The sequence below is a fragment of the Gallinula chloropus genome (genome assembly GCF_964237585.1).
Source record: "Gallinula chloropus genome assembly, chromosome: 1".
Classification (NCBI taxonomy): Eukaryota; Metazoa; Chordata; class Aves; order Gruiformes; family Rallidae; genus Gallinula; species Gallinula chloropus.
Window position 1 is genome coordinate 159,502,016 of NC_140085.1, and position 12,770 is coordinate 159,514,785.

Genomic DNA, 12,770 nt, shown 5'->3' on the forward strand with positions numbered 1-12,770 from the left:
TGGATATATTAGAAAAGAAAGGACTGTATTCTTTTAGCAATACTCATGTTCAGAGTGTTCTGTTGATTTACACTTTTGATACAGAAAAATCAGATATGGGTATTGATCTGTCCTTATTCAATTCTTTGTTGGTTAATTTACTGACAGCTAGCTTTTCCTCTGCTGCTTCAGTACTGCTTTGCAGTTCCCAGCATTACCTTTAACTCTTCTGTGAAAGCTAGGTATCGTATTCAGCCTCCCTCCAATCTTCAGACAGTTGCTTGCTTTAATTACAAAATGTGTATTTGTTAAGTAGCTCAGATTATTTATTTTCATTTCCAGGCTCACAGGTTTCAGCAGAATGCCTCTTTCTCCTGAAGATTATTTTCGTTACCCCCACATGAACCCTTCATCGAGAGGCAATGTACCTTCCTTTGATACATTTTACTTCTGTCAGCAAAATTATCATTAGTGTAATCATATCACCGTCTTTTTTCTATTTGCAAAGCTCAGTCTTAATGTTAGTACTTCAGAAAGTGCTCTGAAGAGGAATGGCATGAGTTTATTTTCAGAAAGCAAGAAGAAAATAAGCGGGACACTTTCTTTTCCCACTGCAAGCACTTTGCTGTTTCCTCTGCAGCAACTACAGAATTGTTGCCCTTAAAAATAAATCAGTTCCAAAGCAGATAAAAGGCAATTGAGAGGCTGTGTGAACCCAGCACTTAAAGGTGTGCATATTTGTATAGGATCCAGTAGTCTATTTGTTCCCCAGTGATACACCTCGGGGATATATGAGCCCATGAGCATAGAACGCAGAGTGGCTGGTGGCCATCTGCCTCCAGGCCACCTTCGAAAGACCATTTGCCTAACCTGACGAGCTGTAGATAATTGATTAAAACAAATCTTCGCTTGAGAAAGTCTTAGGGTAGGTGTCTTTGTGAAGACAGCAAGCTTGTGCCCTGCCTTTCCTAAAAGAAAGGAGGTGCTGAGGTAAGAGAGAGCCTGGAAATTGGTGGCTGGGGAGTTACTTTCAGCTTCAAATCTTTGAAGATAAATTTCTCTGCAGAGACAGATACCAATTCCTTTAGAATAAACAGAAGAACTGTAAAAGATGTTTTTCCATGTTATCTGTGATTCCAGTGGGATTTTCCTATGCCAAGATTGCTGAATATGCAGAAGGTCATTTAAGAGCCTATTCGTACAGCTCTCCATGATTACTAGAAAAGAACATGGAATTCATACACAATAGTATAACTCTTTTCAGTAGTGTTGGGTCCAGACAACTTTCTGAGGTCCCTTCTAACATAAATTATTCTATGACTTGGTGACCTCAATGCGATATGCTGATTTTTGTGTGACAAATAAAGTCATGCAAAGAAATATCAAAAAGATCTCTGAAAAGAACCCTGGTCCAAGCTCCATCTTTCTTTAGCTATATGAGTCATGAGCATGACTTTCTTGACAGCAACGACTCCTTTTTGCTGCTTGTCAAAATGGGACAATTTGGATGGATTTCATTGAGGCTGAGCAGAGCAGCAACTCTGCGATGTCTATGCCTAGTGTGATATCTTACATATTCTTTTCTTCCTGGACATTTTAGTTGGCTCCTGTTGTGCACTGCATTCATCTCAGCTCAAGAATAAGCATTAGCTCATACTCTTCCTATGTTTCTTTAATTACCACTTTCTTCTCTCTAGCTAAAATGGCTTCCCACAGTTTGTTTTCAAGCTAAAACATGTATAAATCCTATCAGAATAAATATTTACAAAATACACATCTGACAAAACTCACAATTCTTAGAGTGCCTTTGAGGACCTTCTTAGAAACCACAGGTATCTTAATGTCAATTTAAGTGAGCCTTAGCATCTTGGCACATACGCTAAGCAGATCATTTTGTTAATCTGATTTCCCTTTTTTCCAGGGAAGAACTAGAAAACAGTCTCTTGATGCTTTTCCTACATCATCTACTTATTTTTAAATGCAAATTGCAAAAAACCAAGCAAAGCTCTTCCAAAAGCCATGAGTTTTTTATTTGCTTGGATTTTTTTAAAGTCATGAAATTACTCTTATCTTAGTAGAACTATTGCAATCAGTTTAGTCACACATATTGTCCCTGATTGTAGCTTACTGTACATATGTAGATTGCATATGTTTAAAAGTATTTGCTAAATGTTGCATAGTCAGTCTAGCCATGTGCAGCAGTCTGCATTAGACATGCATAGTCTATCCACGTGCAGAGTCCTTTTGTCTGGATTTCAGGTTAGATTTACTGGAGTCTCATGGCTCTAGCTGATGAAAAATTCCAGATCAATAACCAGAGATATCAGCTCAGGTCACTAATAACACACAAAAACGTATTGCCAAGCCGTAGATAGTAGCAACTAGAACAGTTGACAGGTATAGAATAAACTAATGCACCTTAGATATCTAACCGGGCTGTAGAGTGAAATATGTGAAGAAAAAAAGTGAAGGAAAACCCAGAAGGATTCCTTGTTATTGCTAGAATTTGCACATTCCTCATAGTAAGAAGTCTGTACACTCTTTCAGGTTATTTAAGATTAGTGTGGCAAAACAGTCCAAAAAGCAGCCCTTCTGGTGGGGAAAATGTCATGTCCCGAGTACTCCGTGCTACAGCCCAAGAGCTTCAGGGAGCCCTTGAAGTTGTGTCTGGCTGCGTCCTAGTTATACCTCTCTCTGCATCTACCCAAGGACTTAATCTGCATGCAGGCTAAAAACTTCATGCAATCTTGTCAGAGAAGCTTGGGGCAGAGCTTTGCTGCATCATATCTGTAATCTACAAGCCCGAACATCACTTGAATGCTAAACCATGCAAATCTCGCAGAAGTGCAAGGATTAAGCAGGAGACTTGAAAATTTAAGTCTTAACACTGGCAACATATAAGGCACATGCAAAGAAGAGCAGATTTCCCTACCCCCTATGCAATCTGTGCATCACATGATATTCTCATTTTTGTCAGTTCATAATAAAGTTACACTGGCAATCTGAAATGCTGTGTGATTGCTGGAGCTGAAAGAGAGCTGGATGAATACCGTGCAGCGCACGTTTTCTGCTGCCGTGAGTCAGAAAGATTCCGCTCGCTAAACTCCATCGTCGTCTTGAATTGAGCCCTTAAGTACCTTTGCAAAGCTTTCTAGAAATATGTTGACGCACCCTGATAAAACTTGCAGATCATCTGAATTTGAAAACCACGACTTACCCCGTGTTTTTGAAAGTATGCGTGGAAGCAAGCGCTGGTAACACAGGAAAGAAATCTGCTTTGCACCTGCAGAGATAGTGGAAGATTTGTGGATATAAAAATAGGGTATTGTTTTAAACATAATTAATGATAAGATATTGAATACTGCAAGTAGGCATACAAGTCTCTTTCTAATAAGAAGCTCGCCCTGGAGAAGTTTATGTTCAAGTTACAAGCTTAAATTTATCGATGCTTAATTGTTTTTGGAAAAGAACAACAGTTCATCATGAATTATGGGATAGTAGACATTTACTGTATGTTTATCCTATTTGCTTGAAAAATCAAGACAATATTGGATCTGTTCCCTGGCTGTCAAGAGCTTGCCTTGAGATTTGAAAGATAGACTCAGTTCTTTAAAACTATGGTTTAGGTTTAGAGTTTTCAAACATGTATTCTATATGTCATGAACAGATACTTTGGATTGTGACCTGAATTTAGGCATTTGTTACATAGAAAGATTTACTACTAAATTTATGGCTAATAAAGAAGTCAGACTTAAGACAAATTCCCTTTTTCTTTCCCCGAAGATCCTTGACAGTTGCATGCAACTTCTACAAAAAGAAATAAAAGAATTGTAACATAAAATCTCATTTATCACATTTAGTACTTGGGGATTTTTTTGTTGTTTGAGGTTTGAGGTTTTTTCCTTCAAGCTTTACAAAACACTGTAACATTCAAAATAATAATATTTTTATCTATTTATTGGAAAGCAAAACAAAACAAAGATTTCCTTTTCTTAAAGGAAAATATTTGATCACTTTCTAGAAATGTTTTAAGTTATTTGGTTAGCTGAAATGTTTAGTCGGAATAAAATTATGATGAGGGATGATGCAAACTTAAAATTAGTGTGCATAAATTATTTTTCTACTAAATAATCACTTTTTTCTACTATTTTTCTACTAAATAATCACATATAAATACTTAAAAGAAGATCAAGTAAATAAAAGAAAGGTTTAAGAAACATACCTGAGAGGAACTTCTTCAGTGGTTTTTTTTTTTCCTTGGAAATGTTTATTAATAATTGGCCCCTCACTTCTGCTGGGTTGTGTTACAGGTAAAGAAGATAACAGCCTGAAGATGGGAAATAATCACCAGATTTTATCAATAGACTTTTAGTCCTCATCTATATTTCTTCATTCTATCTGCAACTTTATTGATTACATTTCTCTGTTTATTGCAGCATCTGTGATTAAAGATACAGCTAGCAAAGGTGACTACTGTTAATCAGACCCTACCTCTCCTGACAGTGATCACTGTAAGAATAGTGTGGAATAACCATCAGACCTGTTGCTGGGGTTTATTTATGAACATATTAGTTTAGTAGTGGGTGAGATGTTCTGAACCTAGCAAGTCTTAGCCAAAGTGTTAGCACCTCAGAATTTTACAAGATAGTAACTTTCCAAAAGAAATAGAATATTTAAGCTTAGCGGGGGAGGATGGTGTTTACAAATTCTTTAAATAGAAAGAGAGTGACCTCATCTTAAATGATTGTTAACAAAACATTAGTGACCTGTTCAGCGACCCTATATATTTTGGCTTTACCTTATCTGTTTAGCCACTAAATACATCTTAATCTCCAAAAGGGCAAATCCAGAATGTTACTGATTGTAGTTGATGAGTGAAGCCAGACATTTTCAGCTAAAAGTTCTCACAAAATATAAAATTGAAAACTGTTTTAACCTATGAAGCCTCCACTATCAGTTAGCCCATTTGCTACTTTGGGAAGGAATAGACTGCAGTTAATATATGTTGAACTAATATTCTTCCTGGGGTGACCCCCATCATACTAGTGTTTTCTCCTTTCTAGTTTTCCTCTATGCAATATTCTGTGAATGCCACAAACCATAAGGTACAGAGGACACCTGTATAAATTTCATCTATGTTGACTTAAAGGAAACAAAGTAGCTGCTTTTTTTAGGAATAACAAACCCTTGTAAATCTAATTGGTTTGAATTCATCCAAGACACTATTTCTTGCTGAGGAGTATACTGATGGAATAAAATGTTGACAGAGTAATAACAATATTTATTTTCATATTACAATTGAAAATATATCGAATGAATATTCACAGCAAGCAATCAAACCCTTGGATAACAGGAGGAAAATGGGAAAAAGAATATTTATTCCACAACAATAAGACTATACAGGATGAATAAATCCTTTTGTTTACTAGAGCTTCATAGGAAACAGGGAAGGAAACATTATTTGAAAAAAATGCTTAAAGTAGATGTTCTTTTCATTCAACTTGTAGCATCCTTGCAACAGAAATGTGCCTCTAACATTCATTGCTAAAGTGTGTTTTATCATCTCAATCTCTCTATGAACTCTGAGCAAAAACATTCTGTGGGTGGTAGAATAATGCCATTTGAGTCACAGAGTAATTCTCCAGATGCTGAAAAAGGACAGGGTTTTACTGACAAATATTTACCTATTTAAAAAGCCAACAAAAGTACATACTATTTAATCATCCTGATTTTATTACTTATCTGAGATGGTTTAATGTACTGAATCTCATCTTACAAAGCATTTAGAATTCCAACACAGGAACAAGTCTCAAAGATTACATCCCATCTCCTTAATTCAGGAGATACAGTAAGTAAATTTTACAGTGGCATTAGTTTTCCTGCTTTCACCACTATTCAAAGGTCTTCTAAGTCATCCCTGAAAAGAGTAGACGACAGGAAAAGAAGATTCTAAAAGCATGAATTAACATTCCTATTTCCAGGAAAATCATTCTTTATCCTTCATTGAAACAAAGAACCCCCACACTTGCTACATTATTCCTGCTCTCCTGTACTTACCTACCTTACTTACTTTTGCTGGACTGGGAAAAAAAAAAAAACCCAAACCAAAAAAAACCCCACCAGAAAACAAACAAACAAAGAACCAAAAAAATCCCCAAAAACCCAACTGCCCAAAAAAACCCCCTAAACCCTAAGATGTTATCTATAAAGGAAATAGAAATATACTCAATGTGTGTTAACACAATTTTAAGGGCCCTCTTCATAGAATGAATGCACTGCAAGACTAAAGTTTTTAAACAGCAGTAACAACTTCTGTGCTTTCCAACCACGCAGGGTAATTTATTACAAAGCTTGATCTAGTCATTTACAAGCATATTTTGTGCAATGAAGCTGATATTGGGAATAAATTACTCTGTCTGCAACAACATCTTCACTTCTGGTATTCACCCATCAGGATACCTATGGAATCTTTAAAGGATTGGGGGGAGACATGAAAAAGAATCTTTCATAATAAGAGATTTAAGAAGCTCCATTTCTTCAGTTTCCCTAAGAGAGTGTTGGATTACTGTCTATCTGTACTCATACACAAAATGATTTCAGACTGATTGCTCAAAAAGACAAAGATACTACTAAGTACAATGCTCAGGAACTGAAGTTGGACAAATCTAAAACAGAGGACATAGATTTTTCTTTTATGATAATGTCATTTAATCCTTGGAAGCTTACACTGGGAGGTGGTCAATATCTTATCAACAGAAATCTTTAAATCAGTTATTTTTAAAAATGTTATGGAACTTATACCAGATACTGAAATTATTAGGTGGGAATTTATGCAGTTATGAGGTTCAGCCAGGGTCAGGGTGTTGTTATTTAAATGTGTATCCTGTTTGTAAACATTCATTTACATAGAACTGAGCTGGGAAGAAACTCTCAGTGAGTAGTCTTCTTTGCATGCAGAAAATGTAATTTGTCATACATATATGGAAATGGCCTCAAGTCATATCAGGGGAACTTTAGATTAGATAATAGGAAAAATTTCTTCACCAAACATTTATCAAGCATTGGAAGAGACTGCCCAGGGAAGTGGTTGAGCCACCATCCCTGGAGGTGTAGATGTGCTTGAAGACATGGTTTAGTGGTGGGCTTGGCAGTGTTAGGTTAATGGCTGGACTCAATGATCTTAAAGAGTCTTTTCCTACCTAAACGATTCTATGGTTCTGTGATTTATCAGGTTGAATGCAAACACATTCTCTCTCCCTGATGCATCTACCACCTGGCAGTGAGGTCTTCTGATGCGTTCACAGTTAGCAGGTGGGAGCATCAATGACTTGGAAACATGCCACCATCAGCAGACGGCACTTGACTTTTTTTTTTTACCTGTTCAATCTGGTATGATGGAAAGTGATTGTTGAGTTAAAAAAACACACAAAACTAATGAAGTTAAAAAAATTAACCAACCAACCAGCCAAACAATAAAACAAAAAAAACCCCACAAACCAAAAGAAAGAAACAAACAAAAACATCAATGTCCTTTCTCATAATTTGCCTGGGAGACAGAGCATGGTTTATTCTGGGAGATGTCCTACATTTTAGTGTATTTTAGAATAAACAGGTTTTATTTTTGTCATATTGTGTATACTTTAGAGAACAGACTCTGCTAGATACAGCTTTCTAGATATTTAAATCTTTCTCAAGTATCTCTTTTTTATCCTTCCTAAGGATGTGATTGTATAACTCACTCTACCTCAAGGTGAGGATTAACCAAGGGAGTTTTTATTACTTCCCCACACGCTTTCAACTCTGTGTTTCACCAGCACAACTTGCTCTGCCCTCTGATGTCCGTTTCCATTTCCCTTCTACTCTGCAATGGGAAGGCCACACCAGGAGCACTGTGTCCAGTTTGGGGCTTCCCAGTTTAGGAAAGACAGGGAACTACTGAAGAGAGTCCAGTGAAAGGCTTGAAGATGACTAGGGGACTGAAGCATATCTCTTATGAAGAAAGTCTGACAGAGCTGGGTCTCTTTAGTCTGGAGAAAACTAAGATGAGATTTTATCAACACTTATGAATATCTAAAGGGCAGGTGTCAAGGGGATGGAGCCAGACTCTTTTCAGTGGTGCCCGGTGAGAGGACAAAGGGCACCAGGTACAAAGTGGGACACAGGAAGCTCCATCTGAATCTAAGGAAAAACTTCTTTGCTTTGAGAGTGACAGAGCACTGGCACAGAGAAGTTGTAGACTCTCTTTCACTGCAAATATTTAACACCCACCTGGACATGATCCTGTGCAACTCTCTCTAGGTGATCCTTCTTTATCAGGAAGGTTGGACTAGATGATCTTAGAGGTCCCTTCCAACCCTGACCAAATTGTGCTTCTCTTGTAAATATAAAATGACACAAAATTTGTCCATTGTTTGGGAAAAGAAGTGATGGCAACTCAACAACACAGGAGCAAGGAAAAGGGTTACTAAGGTAGTGGAGGATGGGGGGGTGGAGCTGAGTCCCATTTTTCCATCTAGGAAATTTTGGGCTGAAATATGGGATATGTATGCACATCACTGCAGTGGATGCATCATAACTTTTGTAGCCTGGATTTCCACATTTAGCCAGCAAGTGGCCCCAGGTCCTCTTGTTATCAAGTACAAAGCATAAGGAAATCATGCTAGACAGTAGCAATTATAACAGAATCCCACCCAAAGCTCTGTAGATACTTTACCCTTCCCTGCCCTAGGTGGTCTGGCAAAAGAAGCGTGGTCCTGATGCAGGTACCCTACCTCCCTAATCTGTGTCCCACAGGACAGCATCTCTCATAGAATCATAAGGTCATAGAATGTATTAGGTTGGAAGGGACCTCTAAAGCTCATCTAGTCCAACCCTCCAGCAGTAAGCAGGGACAGCTTCACTAGATCAAGTTGCTCAGAGCCCCATCAATCCTGACCTTGAATATCTCCAGGGATGGGGCTTCTAATACCTCTTTGGGCAACCTGGTCCAGTGATCCACCACCCTCGTATTGAAGAACGTTTTCCTAATATCCAACCCAAATCTTCCCTTTAAGAGTTTAAAATCATTACCCTTGATGTTAGTGCTCCATGCCCTCATGAACAGTTCTTCCCCAGCTTTCTTATAGCCACATTTCAGGTACTGGAAGGGCACTATAAGGTCACCCCGGAGCCTTCTCTTCTCCAGGCTGAACAAGCCCAGCTCCCTTAGCCTGTCTTTTTAGGAGAGGTGCTCCAGCCCTGTACCTGTCATTGCTTGCAGCCAGCATAATCAGATTGTATTAATGTGTCACATATTAATGTGCTAAACTTTACAGAGTTGAAGATAATGGGTTAAAAGAGCAAGTACTTATCCGTTCCAATAGATATTAATCAGATTTAATCAGATTAACCAGTTTGTGGAATACAGCTTTGCAGAGATCCAGTAGCCAAACAGAAGTGTGATAATCAGTGTATTAAAAACTTAAATGAAAGTGTTTTCAGAGTGACCAGTAATCCTAAATCAGAACACTTTTTCCACAGCCTACTCCTCATTATGCTAAACAGTACTGTTTCCCTTTTGTCTGCAGAGAAGAGACAGATTTGAACCACCCAGTCAGCCTCAGGTTCTCTGCTTTTACAGACCATGCTTTTTTGGGACTTTGTTCCGTACTGAGGCTGTGATCTCTTTATCCTGTTTCTAACCATTTTGGGTTCAAATACATGGCCATTACAACAAAAACAACAAAGAGACGATTCAGTCACCAGATCTGGTCTGACATGATAAAATTTTAACTCAGCCCTTGCTATGTTTCAGTCAGTAATAAAAAGATAACAGAAAACAACTCATTGGGCAGTATATAATGTAAAAATACATCAGTAGCGTATGACAACGTACAGAAGCAAACCCTTGAGAGAAACACCATTAACTCATTCTTGCCATAACAGAACAGTATTTCAAATCAATTTACTTTATATCCATGCAGCTTGCTATCCTTGACTGTCTTGTGAGGTTGTAAAGACTGTCGCTTGTTGACATAAAATACATTGTGGACTCAGTTAAACAGAGCAAGAGAATTTAAAAGATAGAATACTTTGGAATACGTCCTTTTACTAACAGTGTGGAGTTGATTTAGTAAATGGGGAGATAGAAAATTAATCAAACATCACTAAAAATTATGAGTTGACCTTAATAAAAATAAGTAGGTGAAGTTATAAATTAGTTTAATTAACAGTAATTTAATATTAGCTGATTCAGATGATTTATCAGGCTGGCCATTCAAGCTTATTTCATTAGAGCAGTAAAAATAAAAAGGATGCAGTACAGCACAATAGCTTTGTAAAATTTCATAATTTTTTCCAAACCCCTTTAGCAAACTCTGTATCTTCAAATATGAGATTACATTTTGCACTCGTGCAACAGCTTTGGAAATGCACAGAAAAATCTGAGGTTATCGGTGACCTACTTGCATAATGCAAATTCCATAAAGATACGCAGGATCTGCAGTGAGTAAAACCAAGGACTTGATTTCTTCACTGGGACAGGTAGGAAGCTTAGGAACAAAAAGCAATGTTTTTCATGCTTATAATTGCAGACATACATTATTAAATCATTATTAAATCATCTCATCATATCAAGTAAAGAATCTCAAGCTTTGTAAATCATACACCTCAATGATAGTGCTCTAAAACTCGAGGTTCATTCTGGCTGTCAAATTTGCAGCCACCTCACTGTATACCAAGTTGTAAGAAATAGCTTGTCAACAACAGTTGAGAACATGGTTTCTGCCTAATCTCCATGCAAACGTATGAGTACAAGTCACACGTTGCATGCATGAAATGCTCATACTGAAATCAGGAAATGAGGCACTAAGTGTGCTTCTAGTGTCAAGGACACTAGAAGCTATTAATAAAATTTTAAGTATTTCTTTTGTCTTTTGCTCTTAAAAAAGTACTGAACAGATACATTTTAAAAGGTCACATATGTCTTATTTCTCATGTTCTTATCAGCCTACAAGATTTATATAATTCATTTGAATCTGAAATCTTCAGGCCTTTTCTCACTGGTTCTTCTTTTTCATTCACATAAATAAATTAAATAGAAATTATAACAGTATAAAATGTAAAATTAACATTGTCATTACAGCTTTATTAGTTTTGACTGTGCTTCTCCTTCAAGAGCCATAAGCACTGCTGATGGGTTTCAGGCCACATAGTTCCTTTTTCATGCCCAGGAATTTCAGTATATCAAAGCTGCCTTCTTGTTCTCCCAGCAGCTTCTGCACAGGGGCAGTCATGGCCACGCTTTCCACATTATTATAAATATCTTAAGTATGGGATGCAGGGGGAATCAGCCAGCCTCTTTTCAGTGGTCTGTGGGGAAAGGACAAAGGGCAATGGCTGCAAGTTGGAGCACAGGAAGTTCCGCACCAACATGCGGAAGAATTTTTTTCCCAGTGAGGGCGACAGAGCCCTGGCACAGGCTGCCCAGGGAGGTGGTGGAGTCTCCTTCTCTGGAGATATTCAAGATCTGTCTGGGTGCCTATCTGTGTAATATGAGTTAGGGAGCTGCTTTGGCAGGGGGGTTGGACCCGAAGATCTCTGGAGGCCCCTTCCAACCCCTATGATTCTGTGATTCTGTGATTCTGTGATTCTATGATTATTTGCTAGCATATTTTATATGCATTCTTGAGACCACTTGCAAGTGGACTGAGATGGATTAAGTGGACTGAGAGGACAAGTTAATGTGGGCCCCCTCTGAAAGGAAATGAGAGATCTGGTTTACCAGGATTTGGAGAATGATGAGGTATTCAAGAAATTTTTTGCCTCTGTCTTCACTAGCAAATGCTCTAGCTACACTGTCCAAGTCACAGAAGGCAAAGGCAGGAATGGGGAGAATGAAGAACCACCCACTGTAGGAGAAGATCAGGTTTGAGGCCATCTAAGTTTGAACCTGAAAGTGCACAATTCCATGGACCTGATGACATGCATCCATGGGTCCTGAGGGAATTGTGGAATTGTGAGGATGCAGTTGCTAAACCTCTCTGTATCATATTATTTGGGAAGTTGTGGCACTCCAGTGAAGTTCCCACTGCCTGGAAGAGGGGAAACATAACCCCCATTCTTAAACAGGGAAAAAAGGAAGACCCAGGGAACTATAGGCTGGTCAGTCTCACCTCTGTGCCTGGCAAGATCATGGAACAGATCCTCCTGGAAGCTTTGCTCAAACATGTGGATGATAAGGAGGTGATTGGTAGCAGCCAACATAGGTCTTTGCTGAGGGCAAATGATACCTAACAAAATTGGTGGACTTCTATGATGGACTTACAGCATTGGTGGATCAGGGAAGAGCAGCTGATGTCATCCACTTGGACTTGTAGAAAGCATTTGACACTGTCGCACACCACATCCTTGTCTGTAAAATGGGGAGACATATATTCAACAGATGGACCACTCAGTGGATAAGACATTGGCTGTATAGTTGCACTCAAAGAGCTGTGGTCAAAGACTCAATGTCCAAGTGGAGACCAGTGACAAGTGGTATTCCTCAGGGGTTGGTATTAGGACCATCACTGTTCAACATCTTTGTCAGTGACATGGACAGTGGGATCGAGTGCACCCTCAGCAAGTTTGCCAACACAAAACTGCATGATGCAGTTGTCATGCTGGAGGGATGGGATGCCATCCAAAGGGACCTTAACAGGCTTGAGAGGGGTGAACCTCATGAAGTTCAAGACCAAGTGCAAAGTCCTGCACATGGGTCACAGCAATCCCAAACACAGCTACAGGCTGGGTTGATAATGGATTTGGAGCAG